Source organism: Nanorana parkeri, unplaced genomic scaffold (assembly GCF_000935625.1).
Source record: "Nanorana parkeri isolate BGI_ZX_2015 unplaced genomic scaffold, ASM93562v1 scaffold418, whole genome shotgun sequence".
Taxonomy (NCBI): domain Eukaryota; kingdom Metazoa; phylum Chordata; class Amphibia; order Anura; family Dicroglossidae; genus Nanorana; species Nanorana parkeri.
In genome coordinates, this window is record NW_017306686.1 from 791,361 (window position 1) to 798,261 (window position 6,901).

General features: G+C 38.9%; 1 protein-coding gene across 1 annotated transcript in view; it reads left to right on the plus strand.

Annotated features, from left to right (window-relative positions):
- Positions 1-702: 702 nt before the first annotated feature.
- The window catches only part of PTGFR (prostaglandin F receptor), a 26,782-nt gene continuing 20,583 nt past the window's right edge, over positions 703-6,901 (plus strand). Inside the window, exon 1 of the mRNA XM_018559868.1 lies at positions 703-964. The gene's annotated coding sequence lies outside the window, so the exon portion shown is untranslated. The remainder of the gene's footprint in view (positions 965-6,901) is intronic.

Here is a 6,901-nt window from a genome sequence, read left to right on the forward strand (position 1 = left end):
AAAACAGCGGTTTAAACTTACCTTTTTTTCTTTGCGCGCTCCCGCGCCGGGAATCAGGAACTGCTCGTACGGCCGCAAAGGATCTTGGGGCGGGCGCATGCACAGTTCCGATTCTCGGCCGGGAGACGAGCAGGGACGCAAGGTCTATGGGCGCGTGCACCCGCATGCAGACACCGCTGGATCGGAAGTGCCTGCTAGCAGAGAGGAGTCAGCGCTGGATCGGAGAGTCGCCGCACCGCTGGAGGGACAGATGAAAACATCAGGAAAGAAGACGAAGATCGGAATAAAATACATAATTTAAGGTAAGTGCTAACATTTACATGGGGGGGGGGGAATGTCACTTTAATGATAAAAACAGCGTTTGTTTATAAGATAAATATAATCCAATTAGGGTTTTGATTTACTTTAACTACTTTACCACTTATAATAAACCTGAAACTAAGTTGCTCAATAGGAATCTTTATTTGTTTATTTAAAGGGGGGAATCTTTTTGTTTTTGTTTATTATAAATGTCATCTAGTAACAGAATCGTGCCCTTTGTGATCTAGACAGGAAGGTTTGATATTGCTACATATTTCATGAGACATTCTTCCCCCATAGAATACATCAGCTCTGTATGGTAATAGCATGATAGGATCTCATAGCCTCACAAGAGTTAATAGAGGTGGGAGGGGAAACAGAGACTCCTAGAGCACCACATTGATTTTTACGCTCAGAGCGGATAAGTGTCTGCTGCAAGTAAGTCCGGCTCTGTCTAACACTGCTTGTTTATATGTCAGGGGAGGAAACTGCAAGACCACATTCAGACAACAAGACTCTACAGATGGAGATGCCAGCAAGGTCCAAGGATTTACTAGTTCGATGTTCTTGCTGAGTTTCTTCAGTTCCCCCCGAATTGGGCTGAGACCATGAATAGCGAACAAGATGAACCCATCGGGGGCTTATAAGAGGCACCCTAGAACAGGTATGAAAAAAAAAAAAAAAAGGAACTGCCATTTTTAAAAACGATTGAATAATTTCTAGCAACTAGAAACAGTTTGGATTGATTATGGACCAAGGAGGCATAAAGTAACTCAAGTAAGTGAAGGGAATTTATCAACACTGGAGCTGGCAAAAACCTGGAGCAGCTGTGCATGCCAACCAATCGGCTTCTCTCTTTCATTTTCAAATCTTAACTCAACAAACTGAAAAGAGAAGCTGATTGGTTGCCATGCGCAACTGCTCCAGATTTTGTCTGCTCCAGTTTTGATAAATTCCCCTCAATGTGTATTTTGTATATAACAATAATACTAAAGTAAACTTTCAGTTATCCGGTATTCAACTAACCAGAACTCTCATCTAACCAGAAAAAAAATCCCCTGTGCACTCACTGTTTTGCTGATCTGCGGCATGTATTATCCTGGAAACGATCGGGTTTCTATTTGTGGTAATTTATGTTGTGTATGTATGTAAGTGCGTCTATTTGTCTTAATTTGCTTTTGATTACTGCATTTCAATATTAATATGAAGTCAATACAGAGTTTATGTTATGGTATAGTATGGGGGTATACTATGGGGGTATGGAGGCAAAGGGTGGGTATAGTATAGGGGTATGGTATGGGGGTATAAGGTGGGAATAGTATGGGGATTAGTTAGACTTATTTTTAATAGTAACTCTCAAGCAACCAAAACTACATTTATCCGGAATCTACCAATCCCTGTGGATGCCGAATAATGGGGAGTTTACTGTAATTACATTTTAAAACTTACTTATTAAAAGTTTTGCATGGCTTCTATATATAAAGGAAAGTAATTTGTATTCATGACCAAAACAGTACTATGTTTATGTTGCACCAATATACTTTAGGTGGTTGTAGCCGTATTAGTGTACTTTTGCAATAACACAGTTGAGTACGCTCCAGGATACTTTTTCTTTTTGCCCTAACAGGTACACTTTCAGGACAAATAAAAAAAAAAGTATCAGAGACATCACTCAACTGGGTTTTTGCACCACTACAGTTCCTATTATACCTACATTTTCATGAATTAGAGCGATGGGCGAAATGTACCATGACATATACTCTACGGTCTGTTGCTAGCACTTTTTATTACCTGTTGATTCAGCCAGCAGATCTGTTATTCTTCCACTTCCATCCACAGGGTGACAATGCCCTTTGTACAGTAAAATCTTGCAGAAATGCTTCTGGACCGTGTAGTCTTTATCAAAATGTAGTTTTAGAGGGATATAAGTATTATGTCTCCCAAAAACGTATTCTCATCTCGCCCTTATTTATACAAAACAAAATTATATCGGGCTTTTTCTGAGATGAGAAGAAAAAATTTAGTTTTAGACGGATTAAAATCCAAATTAAAATCTTACTCAAGCTTGCACTTTTTAAAGAAGTTACAGCAACAGCTTCTTTCTTTTGGAGAAAAGGTTAAAACCATACAAAATAATATGACCATTACCCCAGTTGCGTTATATGGTTTATCTTAATCCCATAACTGTCATGTTTGCTGGACAGCTTGGTCTGTTTTTTAAATGTGGAGGAAGGTATAAATAAAGGCATGTGAAAAAAAATAGGATTGTATATAAGGAATACTATTATTACCATATTAGCCTCAGGTTACATCAGGGTATAGAGGTTTTTTATCTATATTAGTCCTTTAAATTAGGAAATACATTCATCTTGATGTTTCCTCACAGTCAGGTGCCGTGGGCTCCTTCTAATCCAATGCAAGGCTTGGTGTGTTTTTAACTTAGTTACAGAAAAAGTCTTTTGATCACATATGGTATTTGCTCGTGTTTCAAAGCGCAGGATGACATAAAACAGAAACAAATACTATAAATAAACTAAAAAGGAAGAAAAAAAATTCACGCGTGCCTTTGCATGTTGCTGTCCACTCTGTTTCATGGACCGTGCAAAAAAAAGGATATACAGATGGAAAAATTTATCCCTAAATGGGAACTGTTTAGAAGAAAATTATATATATATTTTTTTAAAAAGTGGTTAGAATTTTTACAGTTTATGCATTTTAAATGTGACTCCCAGCAAATAAGTTATCATTGGCAGGTACGCAAGGTGCAAGATTAAACAGTCTATTTCAGTGATATATTATGGGAAGAGAAACGCCGCAATGTATATTTATTGGTCCCATTATTCCCATTAGGATCAGTGCACACTGGAGGCAGAATGGGATGTGAGATTTATGTTGGTGAATTTTGACCCAGAGCTTCTTCAGTACATTCTATCTATCTATCTATCTATCTATCTATCTATCTATCTATCTATCTATCTATCTATCTATCTATCTATCTATCTATCTATATATAAATAGCGCGAGAGAGAGAGAGAGAGGGGACGTTGTAGTTTATGATTATGGCATACCTGCTCTATTATTAGGCTGATGCGTTTAGGGTACAGTATTTGCCATCGTGTTTCTTGAACCCTGTGCCTGTTAAATGTTCCTCGAACAATACTGGAGATTGCTACGAGATTGGACAAGAGTTGTGCTGGCTGTTGATTAGCCATGATGATATTGGCAGACCTTACGCCACCTCTGGGGCAACATCTCGTGTCAGCGTCAGAATTTTTAAGGCTATGCTTCACCTGGAATAGGTGCAGAGGGTGTCTTTAACACTAACTTCCATTCTGGTCAATAGTTTATGACAAGGGGGTTGATTTACGAAAGGCAACTTCAACTCTGCAGGGGAATCTTCCCTTAGCTTAGTGAATGAGGTGAAGCTCTGCTGACATCCATCGTCTAATGTGCAAGCAAAAATACTGTTTTTCCTTCTTTTCTTGCATGTGATTGTGTATTCTTGCATTGCAAAGTGACTTTTCACCTTATTGGCTAAGCTCAGGGTAAATTCCATTGGAAAGTGAACAGCCTATCAACCCCAAATAGTGATATGCATAGTGCAAAAAACAATTAGAACTCACCGTTGACTGATAGGACTGCAGTAAACTGAATTCTGATTGGTTGGTATGGGCTACAGCTCTTTGCATGTTGTTACTGCTCTTTTAAATGTTTTTTTGAATGTGCCCGTATGTGGCTATTGAGGGTAGGTGTGGGGATGAAGATCATTTGGGGTATTGTATGGTCTGACCTGGATCAACCATTCAGATACAAAAACAACTTTTCTATGACTTTGCTGATCTGCATACTTCCAGATCAGTAATTTGAAGTGTTGAAGTCAGTGGGGGTGATTTACTAACCTAAACACACGCACGCACCAGGTGCGTGTGATTTTCACAAAGCAAAACGTATTTATCAACTAAAAAGTCTCTAAAAGCATATTTCCACTATTGCCATATATGGAAAAATCATGCACATGATGCATATATAATGCTGCTTCACAGTTTAGACAAAAATGGTTAGCTCATGCATTTACATTCCTGCATTCATCAACGCAAGCAACACAACAAAGAGCTAATTTACACAACATCACCTTGCAATTCATGCTTGGCTTTGCACAACACACCTGCTGGGTGTGTACACACTACAAAGGTGTTTAGATTCCACCCATAGATCATGCTGGGAGGGAACACACTACAGAGGTGTATACATGTTCCTGGTGTGTTTATAAGGTTAGTAAATCAACCCCAGTATGTCAGCAAACCAGTGAAGCAAATAGCAGTTTAATTTCACTCAGCAGTGAGGGCATCAATGGCCACCCTCTTGGCAGGTTAACTGCTTGCTCAAAGTAAATATGTGAAATTGAGGATCTCCAGCAGGTGACAACCTATAAAGTATTAACATGACTTACCATTCACTGGCCATCATTGTGCCACAATGTAATCTGCATTTAAAGTGAACCTGGCACAAAATTGGGCAGTTAAACTAAACTTAAGAAAATGAATAGGCAAGTGCTTCAGTGAAAATTGTATGTCTAAACCATCAGTAGATCCAGAGATATGGACAGCTAAAGTTGTGACGACTTTTCCTGTAATGTTCATGCTTGGCTCCACCTCCTCTGCTCTCCTGAGACTCCCTGTTGGTCAATGAGGCCACCCATAACAATAAAGGACCAATGAGGAGGCTATGGAGGCTGGAGGTGGTGAGGCAAAGCTTGGCAGAAAAAGTCAAGATTTGCATATAACCCAAGCTGCCAACAACTCTGGATCTACTGATAGTCTCCCCATGCAGATTTCACAGAAGGTAACGTCCACTTATGTTTTCTTTCATCACATGATCAGTCTAATTTGCCCAGGTTTGTGACAGCTTTACTTTAAAATATATTTGGCCAATGATGTCAGATTGGTGATAATCGAACTGGGAGAATCTGCAGTTGTGGATCTTTCCACTCAAAGGAAATTTACACAATTTATGAATTCAGGAATTTGTGAATTATCATGAATTGTATACTTATCTACAGATTAAACTAATCCACATATATTTTTTCGTGTGAAAAAAAATTATTAATTTCCTGATTTACAAATTTGTTCATCGCAACATCAGGATGGGGTACAAAGGTGGGAACTAAGCTAATTAAAATGAATTAACGTGATGGAAGGTCTACATTATAAGGAAAGGTCAGAAAAAAATGGGCTTTTTTAGCATTGAATATAAACTAGAATATATAATCTATTTAAAGTGTACGTATAGCCAAAATAGTTTTTTTTCAGTTTTGGATGGTACTGAGAAGGGTTAAACCACTGTCAGTTTGTACTTTGCTATCTATGTCCCTTTGGGAACATCTTCCTTCACTTCCTGTAATGAATACACAAGAAAAAGTGCAAGAAAATCTCTACAAATTAAGTGGAATTTTCCTCTTAGACAGTTACACACTAAGACAGGTGTCCCCATTGGAAGATTTACCCTCACCTCTTTTTCTGGTCACATCTGTAAAATATCTGTGTTGCTATTGCTTTTTGTTTCAGAGTACCTACCTAGAACATAAACAGACCAGGGCCACACAGATATCCATACGCACCCCTATGTGAAGGGTGGGTTAATGGCTTTACAGTGACACAGTGCAAAATCCAATAATGGAGAGGACCCAGCACACCAAGAAGTAGATTCTGAGGCTGAACTTACTGTAGCTTAATAGCAGCAAAAAGGTTACACCAATGTTTCGAGAGCCTTCATTCTGTCTTTCACCTTTAAAAAGAGGTCCACTTCGTCCTTAAAAATGTTGATGTAACTTGTTTGCTGATGTAGGACTTGAGTAAATCTTGGATCAGATTCTACTTCGTGGTGTGCTGGTGTTCTCTTCATTATGGCAATAAAACCTGGCACAGGTTCTAATCCTTTCCCACTCTATCCAAAACTCAAAAAAGACACTTTCATGAGATAAATAGATATTATTGCTAAGAAAAGTATGAAAGTGTTTTGAGCCAGGGAACTGATCCAGCTGCCTTGTACGAACAGATAGGAACTTTTTTCCTCTATGTAGACAAAACTGGACGTGGCTTCTCAAAAGGGGGGATATTTTAACATCTTCTTGAGTCAACTTTGTTGGGTTTTGTGACAGGCTGACGCACTCTGATATCTTTTTTTTTACTTGTTTAAGTGTTCTGTGTGCACTCATCTCACCTTTCTGCAGAGCAAAGAGGGCACAGCTGGTTCTTCCAGTTGGTTTCCCTGAAGCAGTGACTATCAATATGCACAGCAGCTTAGTGTCAACACCAGCCACTGTTGTTCTGCCTTATATTTGGTGCTAAACCCTAGTGCTGGGGTATGATAGTCAACAGAAGAATAAGGGAAGATACTATGGCATTATGAGAGCAAATCTGCCATTTTTGATCTCTCAAACCTAAGATTCTAAGATGCTGTCATACTGACCCTCTGACAGTCCTGATTTGAATCCTATTTAATGGTAAGTGATGAAATGTATTGAAACCCTTTGGAAGAGAATAACAGCCAAGGAACTAGCATTATGCATACATTTTTAACACCCCCCCCACCCCCCCCAACT